This window comes from Phacochoerus africanus, chromosome 10 (genome assembly GCF_016906955.1).
Source record: "Phacochoerus africanus isolate WHEZ1 chromosome 10, ROS_Pafr_v1, whole genome shotgun sequence".
NCBI classification, from domain to species: domain Eukaryota; kingdom Metazoa; phylum Chordata; class Mammalia; order Artiodactyla; family Suidae; genus Phacochoerus; species Phacochoerus africanus.
The window spans coordinates 39,935,182-39,951,527 of NC_062553.1; the positions used below are offsets into that span (position 1 = coordinate 39,935,182).

Consider the following 16,346-nt stretch of genomic DNA (forward strand, 5'->3'; position numbering starts at 1 on the left):
AAGCTCTGCTCATTCGGGGGCTACAGGACCAACGGGTGCTGCCAGAGGAGGACCTAAGGGAGTGCCTAAGACCCCTCTGCCCCCAACTATCACCTGTATTAAAGGCCTTGGCCATTCTTACAATAACATTTGCTATGTACGAGGCTTTAAATTCCCATCATTAAAGCCACTCTGTTTCTTTGGGAAATTGGCTTCTTTATATGCCCCAGGGAAAATGCAAAAATGTAACCTGGGGTGATAAGGGTAATTGACTGTGGCCCTCATGCATGAATCAACAAATATTTATTGTGTACCTACTACGTGCCAGGCACAGTGCCATACTCTGAGTATACAAAGAACAAAACAGGACATAAGATTCAGGGAGCTTACTGGAGAGCAGAGTTAGGATGAAACAACAAGATGCAGCAAATAAATCCTTTAGTAGAGGTGTTCATTCACTTTGGAGACATGGCAGAGGAACAATGAAATTCTCAAAGAGCTGGTACCTCAACTGAGTCTTAAACTATCAACATCTAATATCAGAGAAGAGTAAAGCTCTGAAAAATGAGCAATGGGGTGGGATCCTTCGTTCATTCCTTCAACAAATATTTAATGTGCCCTTATTAAGTGTGTGGGTAGGCAGAAAAATGTCTTCCCCTCCCCTCCCCCAAAGGGACCCACTTAATGTCCCCAGAACCATAAATATGTTACATTATATAACAAAGGCGAGTCTGCAGATGTGGTTATGGTTACAGAATTTGAGATGGGGAGATTATCCTGCATTATCTGGATGGGCCTAATCTAATAACATGAGTTCTTAAAGTAGAGGGCCTTTCCTGTCTGTGGCCACAGAAAGATGCAATGGATGCAGGGGGCCTCTAGAAGCTGGAAAAGGCAAGGAAACAGATGCTCCCTTCAACCTTCTGAAAGGAAGAAAATGCTGCATCACTTTGATTTCAGTCCAATGAGACCAGTGCTGGACTTCTGACCTATGCAATTATAACACAGTACATTTCTGTTGTTTTAAGTCAATAAGTTCGTGATAATTTGCTGTAACAGCAACAGGGAATTAATACAAGTGGCTTGTGCAAAATGGGGCATGAAAAGCTCTGCATCAGGCCCATGGCCTAGTCAGAGAAGCTGGTACAAAGTTGGGCTCCATAACCCGACTAACCAAACAAGCAAGAGCAAGCATGAATAGGTCCCTGCGTGGTACCTATTCCATCTGCGCCACTAGGGATCCAGTCAGTGCCTTCAGGGATGTCATGAAAAAGGATGGCATAGAGACACACCAAATCTAAAGTTTCCTATTTAACAATTTGCTCCCTAATCTGCTACTTATATTTGCCTAGAATTGATCCCAAACTGTGCAATTACATAAGCTACCATTCATCAGGCCCAGGAGAATCATATAGGACAGTGGTTTTCAAAGTGTAAGACACAGACCTAAGATCCCAGAGACTCTTTCAAGAGGTCCACAAGGTCAAATTTATTTTTACAAAAAGACTAAAGTGTTCTTTGCCTTGGTGACATTTGCACTAATAGTGTAAAAATCATGTTGGGTCAAACTGCAGGTACCTTAACACAGATCAAGGACAGGGGCTCCAAACTGTGCTAACAGCCATTATATTCTTGAGAACTATGCTATGTACTCAGAGTTGGAATTTTTTAAGAAGCCAGTTTCATGGAAGAAAGCTCTTGATGGGAGTTTCCGTCATGGCTCTGTGGTTAACAAACTCGACTAGTGTGCAAGAGGGCAAAGGTTCGATCCCTGGCCTCACTCAGTGGGTTAAGGATCCGGCGCTGCTGTGAGCTGTGGTGTGGGTCGCAGATGCAGCTTGGATCCTGAGTTGCTGTGGCTGTGGCGTAGTCCAGCACTTGTAGCTCTGTTTCGACCCCTAGCCTGGAAACCTCCATATGTGCTAGTGTGGCCCTGAGAAAGAGAGAGAGAGAGAGAGAGAGAGAGAGAGAGAGAGAGAGAAAGAAAGAAAGAGAGAGAGAAAGAGAGAGAGGAAGGAACGAACGAACGAACGAATGAACGAACGAAAGAAAGAAGGAAAGATGGAAGGAAGGAAGGAAGGAAGGAAAAAGAAAGAAAGCTCTTGATGAAGCAGTAAAAATTATTCATCTTACAAAATCTCAACCCTTAAATAAACGTCTTTAATATTCCATGTAACAAAGTAGGAACTATGCATAAGGCACTTCTGCTATATACTAAAGTACAACAGTTATCCTGAAGAAAAGCACTCGTGCAAGTATCTGAGTCGAACTATGTCTCTCAGGCTATACTATTGTTTCTTGAAAAAGTTCAGATAGAGACATTATAATTAAGACCTCAGTATTTGGCAAACATTTTCTCAAAAATGAACAAAGTGAGCCTGTTCCTTCCAGGAAAACAACAGACATATTTACTGCCAATGATAAAATTCTAGCTTTTAAGTAAAACTTGTATCTGCCACTGCCAGATTCTCTACACTTAAAGACGTTTCCGATGAGCTCTATGACAATGTGAAAAATGCGATTTTTTTTTTTTGAATTGCACAGTGAAATGTGTCAACATTTGGAAGATCTACATACATTAGCGAGCCAACATTTTCCAAATGACCCATGTGTGGTGTAATAAAATCAGGGATAGTCAAAAGATCCACCCAAAATACAGGATAGATGAGTACATTTTATTTGTTTGTTTATTTATTTGCTTATTTACTTATGGCCATGCCCAATGGCATGAGGAAGTTTCCTAGCCAGGGATCAAACCTGAACCACAGCAGTGACAATGCCAAATTCTTAACTGCAAGGCCACTAACGAACTTCCTGGACAAGTGGACTTGAATGTAAGAGTATGGAAAGCTCATTGATATGGTTTCCAATTGCACATGACAACTTACCTTTAAGAAATTACTACTTGTAGAGTCAAAGTTTGGTAGGAAAAACACACTATCTGCAAACATATGAAAAGGCAATCAAAATATTCCTCCCTTTTCCAGCTATGTATCTGGGTGAGGCTGGATTTTCTTCAAATATTTCAATCAAAACAACATATGGCAGCATATTGAACCAGGAGGCAAACATGCGAATCCAGCTGTTTCCTCTTCGAAGAAACATTCAAGAGATTCGCAAAAATATAAACAAATGCCATTCTTATGCATTTTTTTTTGTTTTGGAAATATAGTTATTTTTCATAAAATATGTTACTTACATTAGCTTGTAACAGGTTTGTTACTATTTTAAAAGAATTAAGAAATATTTTAAATTTTTATCAGTTTTAATATCTACTACAGTAAATAATAATATTTACTGATTTAAGGATGTCACACCCCCAAAAGAAAGCTCATGATTTTCTACCCTCTCTTCCCCTTCTCATGGTTAAAATGCAGATAAAGTGTTGGTAAGATAGCTTCAACTACATTCTTCGAGAAGGCAAAGCAACACAGGTCCCTGAAACCAGAGCTTCTCAAAATGTAATGTGTGTGGAGACTACCTGAGGCTCCTGTTAAAGCAGATGCTAATTCACTAGGTTTGGGGTGGGGTTTGAAGATTCTGCTCTTCTAATAAGTTGTCAGGTGACACCAATGCTGCTGGTGAGTGGACCACTTTTTTTTTTTTTTCCCACTGTACAGCAAGGGGATCAAGTTATCCTTACATGTATACATTACAATTACATTTTTCCCCCACCCTTTCTTCTGTTGCAACATGAGTATCTAGACAAAGTTCTCAATGCTACTCAGCAGGATCTCCTTGTAAATCTATTCTAAGTTGTGTCGGATAAGCCCAAGCTCCCGATCCCTCCCACTCCCTCCCCCTTCCATCAGGCAGCCACAAGTCTTTTCTCCAAGTCCATGATTTTCTTTTCTGAGGAGATGTTCATTTGTGCTGGATATTAGATTCCAGTTATAAGTGATATCATATGGTATTTGTCTTTCTGACTTACTTCACTTCGTATGAGAGTCTCTAGTTCTATCCAATGCTTGCTGAATAGACTTTCTTTTTCCCATTTTATGTTCTTGCCTCCCTTGTCAAAGATTAATTGACCATAGGTGTCAGGGTTTATTTCTGAGTTCTCTATTCTGTAACATTCAGAAATCAGTTGCATTTCTGTATACCAGCAGTGAAATACTAGAAAAGGAATACAAAAATACGATACCTTTTAAAATTGTACCTCACAAAATCAAATACTTCAGAATACACCTGACCAAAGAGGTAAAGGACCTATATGCCGAGAACTATAAAACTTTAATCAAAGAAAAAATCAAAGAAGATGTAAAGAAATGGAAAGATATTCCATGTTCCTGGATTGGAAAAATCAATATTGTAAAAATGTCCATACTACCCAAAGCAATCTACAGATTCAATGCAATCCCTATCAAATTACCCATGACATTTTTCACAGAACTAGAACAAACAATCCAAACATTTATATGGAACAACAAAAGACCCAGAATCACCAAAGCAATCCTGAGAAACAAAAACCAAGCAGGAGGCATAACTCTCCCAGACTTCAAGAAATACTACAAAGCCACAGTCATCAAAACAGTGTGGTACTGGTATCAAAACGGACCACGTTTTGAGTGGCATCTTTACTGGACCACTCAACAACTTCTAGACTGCAGTGCATATAGGAAATAAACTATCCTGTTATGGTCACTGTATCTGAAGATTCCTTTGGTACCTCACCTTAATGAATACTAACTAATACAACATATGAATCTACATCTCAGCCAAATTTCTCTCCTTTGCTCCCTGCCCATACAGTCAACTGCCTATTGGACTTCTCCATTTTTATATCTTATCTGCGAAGATATAAAATTTTTAATTCAACATATCTAAAACTGAAATAAAGATTTTTTTTTTTACCCCTAAATCTGTTCTGCAGTCTGTATACTCATACTGTTGTCTGGTACCATCATTCTTCCAGTTGAATAAGACAGAACATTTGGAGTCGACCACAGCTTTCCCTTGTCTCTGACACATCAAGTCAGCCACCAAGTCCTCATGATTTTATACATTCAGCTCCTCTTCTCTCTTACTTCCTTTACTGCCTAGGCTGCAACTACTATTATCTCTAGTCGTGATTTATCTGATTCTGAACCAAAAATTTGATCTCCTTGAAGTTATTTCAATGGTTTCCACTATCTCCAAGCTGAAGCTTTTGTATGACACATATATTTCTCTTACCTTTGAGGCCCGAGTTAACCGTTCAGCCTTATCCATCACGAATCCTTTCCTAACAGGCTACCTTTCAGCTTTACTAATTACCTACATTTGCCTCTGTGCTTAGTACATGCTTCTATCCCTACCTAGAATGTTTTTTTTTCCCTTTTGCAACTGGTCTCATGATTCAATTAGAGCATTATTTTGCCCAGCTTTCCTGTGTGTTAAATGCACCTATTTTGTGATCCCTGAGAAGCCTCTATTTCCCTCTACCATGGTTCTTATCACTGTGAATTTAATTATTTATTCATGTCTAGCTCCCTTCTAAGACTGAAAAACCCCTGATGGCAAGAACCATATCTTATTCCTAATGGTATCTCCAGCACCTTTCTCAGAACTTTGAACCTGGTATCAAAAGTATACTCATTTCCATCATGTTGTAGCTGACATCGGAAAAAGAGAAATGAACATTTACAAAGATATAATTATAGACTGTCTCATTTAATCCTCGGGATTACCCTGTAGCATGGGCATTATTATTTCAGAGGGAGAAACTGAGGTTGAGAAAGGTTACTGGTCAAGGACTCAGCTGGTGAATACTTAAGGTGAGATCCATCTGAAGACTGTCCTTCTATAAAATCTACATCCGATCCACTACACATTTCCTCTCTGGTACTTTCCAGTCAGAGGGAAATCAGTGTGTGTGGGAAAGGGATTCCAGAGTCTTGAGACAGGCTATGACACCAGCATGCTAACTAGGACACATCATCAAGGGAACACAGCAAATGAAATAAATCAGACAAAGCAAGAGCAACAGTAGACCAACTTAGCATGTCAGAGGAAATCTACTGACTTGTAATTCTTTAGAGACCCCAGTAAGGCAGATGACTGGCCCTGGAACCTCATTCAAAGTTAAAAGCCTCTAGTGGAAAGATATATAAGTTCTAGTCACAAATGTTAAGACAGATTTTCTCATTCAGGGGCTCTCCATACCATATTTATTCCCCCACTCCTAAGTCCAAAGGACAGATGGTTGGGGCTTAGGGCAGCCAGTGCCACTGCGCAAGTGACCTCTAGGTGTGTATAGCTGTCAACATAGTATATCCTTCACCAAGAGCACAATTTTCTGTGTGTATCTACAACTATGTTAAAAAAAAAAAAAAAGTGGGGTGAGCTGAAGAGATATGCACAAAAAAAAAAAGAATCAGATCCTCAAGTCATCAATAGAAATGGTTTCCACCACCTTAAACCAGCCAGAAAGGCCATCACCCAAAAGTCCACAAACAATAAGTGCTGGAGAGGGTGTGGAGAAAAAGGAACCCTATCACACTGTTGGTGGGATTGTAAATTGGTGTGACCACTGTGTAAAACAGGATGGAGATGCCACATTAAACTAAAAATAGAACTCCCATTTGATCCAGCAATCCCACTCCTGGGCATCTATCCAGAGAAAACCACGACTTGCAAAGACACGTGTACTCCGATGTTCATTGCAGCACTCTTTGCAATAGCCAAGACATGGAAACAACCTAAGTGTCCATCGACAGAGGAGTGGATCAAGAAGATGTGGTACATACACACAATGGAATACTACTCAGCCATTAAAAGGAATGAAATACCGGCATTTTTAGCAACATGGATGGACCTAGAAATTATCATGCTAAGTGAAGTCAGTCAGACAATGAGACACCACCATCAAATGCTTTCACTGACCTGCGGAATCTGAAAAAAAGGACAGACTGAACTTCTTTGCAGAACAGATGCTGACTCACAGACTTTGAAAAACTTATGGCCTCCGGAGGAGACAGTTTGTGGGGTGGGGTACGGTGTGCTTGGGTTGTGGGATGGAAATCCTGTGAAATTGGATTAGGATGATCATTGTACAACTACAGATGTGATAAATTCATTGAGTAATTAAAAAAGAAAGAAAGAAAGAAAGAAATGGTCTCCAGGAGCAGCTGTTTTAAAGATAGTAGATGGGACCACGGCATGGGCTTCAGATGAGAAGCAGCAGGAAGAGGGTGGCAGACGAATGGTGTGGAAGTCGTGTAAACAGGCTCAGTTCCTTTAGAGGGAGAAGTGGAAAGAGGGTAAGACACAAGGCAGAGAAGGGCAAAGATCATTCAGGACCACACAGCCCATTGTTAGAATCTTTGCTTTTCTTCTGAGATAAAAAGGGTTTTGAACAGAGGAATGGTATAATCTGATTTATATTTTATTTTTTCACATTTAAAAAAAAATTTTAATGATTTTTATTTTTTTCCATTATAGTTGGTTTACAGTGTTCTGCCAATTTTCCACTGTACAGCAAAGTGACCCAGTCACACATACATATGTATACATTCTTTTTCTCACATTATCCTCCACCGTGATCCATCATAAGTGACTAGATATAGTTGCCTGTGCTATACAGCAGGATCTCATTGCTTATCCATTCCAAATGCAGTAGTTTGCATCTATTAACCCCAGACTCCCAGTCCATCCCACTTCCTCCTCCTCCCCCTTGGCAACCACAAGTCTGTTCTCCAAGTCCATGAGTTTCTTTTTTGTGGTAAGGTTCATTTGCATCATATATTAGATTCCAGATATGTGATATCATATGATATTTGTCTTTCTCTTTCTGACTTACTTCACTTAATATAAGAGTCTCTAGTTCCATCCATGTTGCTGCAAATGGCATTATTTTGTTTTTTTATTGCTGAGTAGTATTCCTTTGTGTATTTATACCACCTTTTCTTAAGCCATTCATCTGTCAATGGACATTTGGGTTGTTTCCATGTCTTGGCTATTGTGAATAGTGCTGCAATGAACATAACGTATGCATGCGTCTTTCTCAAGGAAACCTTTGTCTGGATATATGCCCAAAAGTGGGATGGCTGGGTCATAAGGTAGTTCTATATTTAGTTTTCTGAGGTACCTCTATACTGTTTTCTGATTTATGTTTTAAAAGGCTATCACTCAGGCTGTGGTGTAGAGACCAGAGTTTAGAGGCGCAAGGGAGGGAAGCAGAGAAACAGGTAGGAAACAATCTCAATAATCTGAACAAGAAAAAAATGGTGCCTGGACTGAGGGAGGCACACTGGAGGTGGTGTGTATTGGTTGAATTTGGAAATATTTTGAAGCTAAAGCCAGTACAGCTTACTAATGGATTGAATATGAAGTATGAGAGAAACAGGAAGAGTGTAGAATTATTTCAAGCTTTTTGAATGGAAGTTCAGAGTAGCAGATGGTTCAAAGGAAGTAACAGAGAAGAAGAAATTGGAATGAAATGTAAGAATAGGTACAAACATTTTAGAACAGGGGATTTCTGAGCTCAGGACAGGGAGAAAAGCACCAAAATAAATGGAAGGATTCTGGAGAAAAATAATGTCATAGACGACAAAATTCACCCCACCCCACTCTCCCAAAAAGGAGTTCCCTGGTGGTCTAGCACCATCACTGCTGTGGCTCAGGTTCGATCCCTGGCCCGGGAACTTCTGCATGCTGCAGACACAGCCAAAAAGAAAAAAAAAAAATTAGAAGATGTAGCAAGAAGACTCAACAGAATAAGCAGATGTACAGTAGCACAGAGAGGCTAATTTCAAAGTAGAAAAGTGTGTCCTAAAATTTATCCTGCCAAGAGGCACTTGGAACTGGCTGGCATCCTGTGTCTATGGAGCAAATGACTTCCTGGTGCTGAGAGATGGTGACGTCTTCAGGGAAAGTGGAAACAGATTCTACACACTTTCTCTCCCACTGAAAATGTCCATGAGAGAAAAACTAGAGTCACAGAACAGAATAGCACACATCAATGAGAATGACCTACAATTTCATGAAACAACAGTGTGGATGAATCTCAAATGTAACATTGAATGAAAGAATTCATGATGCCATTTATGTAACATACAAAAGCCATGGAAAACTATGTCTTTAGAAGCCCCTAACCCCTGAAACGAGAAATTTATGGGGGGAAGAAAATGCAGGACTTCCAGGGTTGCTGGAAATACTGTATTTCTAGGTGCTGATTTGACAGATGTTTTCAGTTAGTAAAAATTCATTGAGCTGTACTTTTCTATAGTATTATACGTTACTTCAATAAAAACTTTTTAAAATGCCATTAAACTGGGCCACATTTCCTGTGTCCTGGGAAGAACAGAGTTATCTACTTAGAGTTCTTATTGCAAATTAGCATTTACCCAAAGCAACAGCAGGAACATATAAGACGCTTATAAGAGTTATCAAATTAGCTAATTTGACCTCACTCACCTTGGGCTATGAATAAAGGCATGGGCCTTGATATCAGAGAAAAATAGAACAACTTTTTAAGACTGTGCCTTTTAAAGCACACATATACCGTAGGAGGGATAGAAACTTTTTCTGTAATGTTTTTTTCCCCATCTCTTGGGAAATGATGTTACGCTGTGCTTCAAACAGAACTGCCAAGTTTAAAAGGCTGTTTTCTGTAAACAGGCCAGCTGGGCCGTAAGTTGCATGAAATGAGGGACAAGCTCCTTCTTCAGAGAGCAGAACAGACTACCACCGGGAGTTGGGGACTGTACAACCAACGAGATCTCTGGCCATTTTTCTCTAACTGGCCACCTTTAATGATTTAAGAGCTCTGGCTGCCATGTTCTCATCAATCAATTACAATGATTGAGCAGCATTTTAAAAACTGGAGTTTTTAAAATGCAACTATCCGTGACCTAAATTTCCTGCTGGTTCTGTTGGCCCCAGGTTAGGCCATTTTGTCTGTCATCAGGGGAGCCAATAAAAATAAGAAAAACAGGTCAACGCTGGGCTTCCTGAAGCCTGTATAAAAATATTCACATCGCTCCAATCAGCACCAACTCAATGTGTCCACTCTTTGCTTGAGCTCTCAGTAAATTCTGCCCTTAAGAACAAAATACCCTATAGAATGTATACATTATTTAAAAACCCATCTCTTTTATTCTCCCTTGCTTGTTTGCTTGCTTTTTAATCTGGCTGAGCAACATTGTCACAACTCTTAGCAGGCAACTGAAACGATGTCATTTTGCTAACTCCAGCAAAGGAGTTACATTTTGGCAAATTAGGGGATATATGAGAAGATGAAAATATAAATTTTAGCTCTCTTAATGGAGAATGTGATACTGCACTTCCAAGCCTGTGATAGAATTTGAACTCCAAGATCCACAGAGCAAAGCAGAGATGACTGAATGAGGAGGAAGAAGAAAAACGCAGTGGAGGCACCAGTAAAAGAGACCGGCCTAAAAGTTGTGAAAACCAGTACATTTACCTTAAGTATTATTTCACAGCATTCTGTATCTCTTGACAGGAAGTAAGAAGGGAAGGGCACTGCACTGACCAAGGTCTCAAGCCCCCTTATGGAAGTGACCAGCAATAAGAAATTCTATTCAGTAACAAAGCACTGTTCCTCACGTCCATGACCTGCCTGCAGAAACCCATGAGCTAGGTGGAGCTGTGACAAGGCTTCGGAGCTTCTTCTCCCAGAAGCACCCCCATCAGAATGTCAGCAGGCTGGGCCATCCTATTCAGAGAGAACTCTGGAACACTCTCTGCTCTAGAAGGGAAGTTTGGACAAACTCCAGAAGACACCTAGGTGCTAGACTGGGGACTCAGAGGCACAATTATGAAGGCAGTCAGCCTCACTTGAAAATGGTCTCTGCTTTTCTTCTGATTTTGCCCCACCCCCCCCCGCCCAAGTACAAGAACTCAGTGGCTTCTTCTCAGCACCATAAATGAACCATTCTTCCCCTAAGAAATGAATGACCAGATGCCTGAACTCTTCCAAGAGAATTCAGAATTTTAAAAGAGGAGAAGAGGAATTCCTGTTGTGGCGCAATGGAAACAAACCTGACTAGTATCCACGAGGATAAGGGTTTGATCCCTGGCCTTGCTCAGCAGGTTAAGGATCTGGCATTGCCTTGAGCTATGGTGTAGGTCATAGAAATGGTTCAGATCTGGCGTTGCTGTCGCTGTGGTGTAGGCCAGCAGCTGCAGCTCCAATTCGACCCCTGGTCTGGGAACTTCCATATGCCACAGGTGTGGCCCTAAAAAGCAAAAATAAGTAAGTAAATAATATGAAAAAAATAAGAGGAGAAGAGAGAATCTAAGAGGAAGTGAAACGACTCTTGAATGATTACATTTCTGGTTCAGTGGTAGCTGGGCAGCTACCATTTCTAGAGTCTTTCTGGGAGTCTTCAAATCACATTTTAGAGACATTAACGAAAGCACACTTAACTCTTTTTCTCCCCTCCTTTTTCAGGAAAGCACTAGTATAGATGGAGAAGGTAAACACCTCGTTTCCTTAAAGAGACAGTATGAAAGGATGTGAGGTCAGCCCCCTCTACCCCTTAAAGGGATTTCCCTCCTCTAGAATTCAAGGTCTCCGTAAAATGGAGGATTAATATCACCTTCCTCTCCTCAGACATCCAGCTCAGACTCAGATTTTCATGGAGTGGAAAGCTCTTAAGGAAAAGGGAAATCTCTGCCTGTGCTTATGTAATCAATGAAAAACAAACACCAATCAGTGTGATGAAAAAAGGATCTAATTGTTACTTTAAGGCTGATGGGATGGGGACCTCCTGTAGAGCACAGAGCCCTCTACCTGATAATCTGTGATCATCTATGTGGGAAAAGAATCTGAAAAAGAATGGATGTGTGTACATGTACAATGGAATCACTTTGCTGTAAAGCAGAAGTTATCACAACCTTGTAAGGCAACTACACTTCAATAAAACTGTAAAAAATGGAAAAAGAAAAAGGCTGATGGTGTTTTAGTCCTGCGGAGCTGTGGAGTTAAGTGTAGAATGAAATCTACACTCCTTGCACCAACAGACAAGGCCCTCCAGGATCGGCCACTTTTATCTAGCACCACTCCTCTCCTCAACCCCCTCCCTCCCCACCCCTGGTCCTGCAGTCGGCCTGGGTCACCCTAGTCACCATGCACTTCCTCCATTACGCCAGGCTGACCCTGAAATGGGAACTTTGTAGTTGTTTCCTCTGCTTGGAATGTTCTTTTCTAGGTCTTTTCATGGTGGAAATTCATTGACTGGTGAGGAGGCTCGCTCATTCAGGTTTCAGCTCAGCTGCCACTTCTCAGAGCTCTTCTCTGCTGTCTAAAGTAGCATGCCTTTAGCCCCATTGCTAGTCCTAATCACTCATTAAGCCATTATATAATCTCACAGCCTTTATTACTATCTGAAATTGTCTTAATTATTTAGGTGCAAAGGTGGTCGATAAGGTTGTTGGGTAAGTGAATAAATTCCCTTACTCTGACCTTTCAGGAGTCAGATCCACCCATGAACATTCTGAATAGAAAACTCAGTGCTGGAAAGTGCTATGAAATACATGTTATCCAAAGAAATGGCAATGATTATTCTGGACCTGCACTGTCCAATATGGTAACTATTAACCACATATAGTTGGTGAATATTGAAATGTGGCTAGTCCAGGAGTTCCCTTCATGGCCCAGTGGTTAACAAAACCCGACTAGGATCCATAAGGAGGTTCGATCCCTGGCCTCGCTCAGTGGGTTAAGGATCCAGCATTGCCGTGAGCTGTGGTGTAGGTCGCAGACACAGCTTGGATCCCATGTTACTGTGGCTGTGGCACAGGCTGGGGGCTACAGCTCAGATTGGACCCTCCCAGCCTAGGAACTTCCATATGCTGCAGGTGCAGCCCTAACAAACAAACAAAAAAAAAAAGAAAGAAAGAAATGTGGCTAGTCCAGATTGAACTGTGTTGTAAATGTAAAATATATATCATTTTTTGAAGACAGTGCAAAAAAAGATGTATATATCTCATTAATAATTTTCATCTTATTGAGATGATAATATTTTGGATATATTTGATTAAATAAAATACATTGTTAACAATATTTACTCGTTTCCTTTTCTCCTTTAATGTAGCTATTAAAAGTTTGAAATTATCTACATAGCTTACACAGTAGCTCACATTGTATTTCTAGTCGACAGTGCAGCTCTAGGTCTGCTATTATCAGCAGACCCTTGTCCAAGCTCAAAATGAGTACCAAGTATTCAATATTTTATTGAGTTAGAGATAATATATTTCTTCACATTGAATTTCAATCCCTAAAAGTGAGATCTTTTACCTTTATTTTACTGGCAAGGAAGCTCAGGTTTAGAGATGAAATAAATTGCCCAGAATTTCAGAAAATCAGGCATGCAGACTATCCAGACCACAGAATGATGGACTCCTAAAGATGCCCAGGTCCTAATCCCTGGAACCTATGACTCTGTTACCTTACTTGGCAAAGGGATCTTGAGATTGGGAGATTATCCTGGATTATTCATACAGGCCCAACCTTAGGGTTCTTCTAAGAAGGCAAAAAGGTCAAAGTTAGAGATAAAATAGACATGACGATAGAAGCAAAGGTTGGAGCGATGTACTTTAAAGATGGAGAAAGGGGCCAGGAGCCAAGGAAGGCAGGCAGCCTCTAGAAGCTGGAAAACACAAGGAAATGTCTTCTTTCCTGGAGACTTCAGCTCTGTCGAAATTTTGTTTTTAGCTCTGCAAGACCCATTTCAACTTCTGATCTCTAAAACTGTAAGATAATAAAGTTGTGTTGTTTTAAGCCACTGTATGCTAATTTTTTATAGCAGCATTAGGAAACTAATAGAGAAGACAATTTTTTGTGCGTGTGTGTGCTTTTTTCAGGGCCACACTCACAGCATATGGAGGTTCCCAGCCTAGTGGATGAATTGGATCTGTAGCCTACACCACAGCCACAGCCGTGCCAGATCTGAGCCGTGTCTGCAACCTACACCACAGCTCATGGCAAGCTGGATCCTTAGCCCACTGACTGAGACCAAGGTTAGAACCTGTGTCCTCATGGATGCTAGCTAGTCAGATTCGTTTCTGCTGAGCCATGATGGGAACTCCAGAGAAGACAATTATTAATGTAGAGTCAGGGATTTAGGATCCAGTAAGCACTGTGGATTGCAGCTATGGATCCAGCGCCAGTAGTCAGGAAATAGCAATAATGATCATAATTATGACTTTAGGATATAAATGCACCCCCAAATGAAATGAGACAATATAATGAGCCTATCTTAACAATAAAAGATAAAGCATGTTTATGTGATTTTTTTTAAAATGACATTTTTTTCTAGCTATTTTAGAGTTATAACAAAACTGAGAGGAAGGTACAGAGATTTTCTGTATACCCTAGGCCCTGATACACGTCTAACCTCCATCATTGTCAACACAACTTACCAGAGTGTTTTTTTTGTTGTTGTTGTTGTTTGTCTTTTTAGGGTTGTGATTTTGTAAAACACAACACAAAGTTAATGGCTTTTACCCCTCATGAGAAAAGGAATGTGTTCAACTATTACTCAGCTCTCCCTCTGAAAAACTGTTCTAACCTGCTCCATCTAATAATAACCCCTTTGCTTAGAATTCCTCATCTTCCTTCTCTACCCGGTAATTCCCACTTATTTTATAATACCCAATTTATACGTCCCCTCCTCTGAGACATCTTCTCAGACTGGTGAGACCCTACACATCACAGACACAGATGTTCCCTCCTATGCATCCCCATCATACTTTGTATCCACTTCTAGAACTTAGCCCCCTGCCCTGTAATGATCTGTGTACATGATTTTCCCATTTGGCTACATGTCCAAGGTATATATTTCATTTATTTGTAGGTTACCATCCTCTTATAACTAATCCAACTGGACCTGAACAATGATGGGGGAGGCAAAACTAATTCACAAAGAATTAACCAAATATTTTGCGGGAACACTGATATGATCAAATTATAAATAATAGGTAAAAAAAATTCCAATCCTAAAACAGAGCCGCGTTTTAAGATATCTCCCAACTGACCAGATGCTCCTAGGCATTTCCTATTTCTACTTGTAATCTGGTAAATGAACCAAGACACTTGATTTGGGTTTTAATCATGTTTAAAAATCATGTAAAAATACCTGGTACCCTTGAATAAAGACAGTGCCAAATGCTAGGGTTTTGGATTAATTATATTGTCCACAAAAACCAAGAGGAAAAAGGAACAGTTCACTCCTCATATGGGGCTAATCTCTGTAACTGGCAATGTTTACCCCACAAAAGTACTTCATTATTCACAATTCTCAAGATTGGCATGTTTTATTTTCTTAACAATACAGATTATTAATGGGCTATAATTAAAGGTGGATCACAGTGTCCTAGAATAATACTAGACTAGATACTATAAGCCCTCTTGTTATAATAATGATGTACACGATATAATCCTACATAAATAATAATAAACTTCTTTTATTTATTTATTTATTTATTTATTTTTGCTTTTTAGGGCAAAAAAACCCAGGCCAGGGGTTGAATTGGAGCTATAGCAGCTGGCCTACACCACAGCCACAGCAACACCAGATCTGAGCCATGTCTGCAACCTATACCACAGCTCACCACAGTGCCGGATCCTTAACCCACTGAGCGAGGCCAGGGATTGAACCTGTGTCCTCATGGATCCTAGTCAGATTCATTTCCGATGAGCCAGGATGGGAACTCGTGAATAATAATAAGCTTTTCAATTTATGGCTGGCTTGTAAGAAAGTAAAGAAAATCTGTTTTAAAAAAAAAGAAAACTTAAAATACAATGAGTTGTCAACCAGTGAGCTGAAAGCACACTTGGGAAAAGCAGAGAAAGCTGGTGTTATTTGGGGACTTTGCTACACCTTCTGCACAGGAATCTAGAAATTTGGCCTTGGGCCCCCTTCAAAGGGAGAAAGCTGAATCTGCATATCCCATGTTAATTCAGGACACTGAAGTGGGCCAAGGCAGTCATAGATTTGCTAGGGTCCCTAGTGACTCCTAGCTCCACGAGAAGAGCCTAAGTCGTCTCTGAAGTTACTCCGGATTTAGGCCTGCAGAATTGCCAAAGATATTCTACCAGAAATGAGCTCACAATCAAAAACTATAAAACACACAAGGAAGCAAGCCATAGATGACCCGGCAAACACACCACTCAGTGCATTCAGATCCCAGCGACTTCAAGACTGGAACTGTCAGTTAAAGAATATAAACAGATTATATAAGAAATGTTCAAAGAAATAAAAGATAAAAAATTTTTAAAGTGGGAATAATAGACTATCAAAAATAACCTGAAGTTTTTTTTAAAAGAATAAAAGTTATTAAAAAGGAAAAATATAGTTTTTGAAATTTGAAACTCAAATGTTAACTCCAAATATGGAAGAGAAAAATAGTGAAATAGAGAA

General features: G+C 40.1%; 1 protein-coding gene across 1 annotated transcript in view; it reads right to left on the bottom strand.

Moving 5' to 3' along the window:
• SCFD2 (sec1 family domain containing 2) overlaps positions 1–16,346 on the bottom strand; it is a 422,076-nt gene that overhangs the window by 267,572 nt on the left and 138,158 nt on the right. The gene's annotated exons all lie outside the window — the stretch shown is intronic.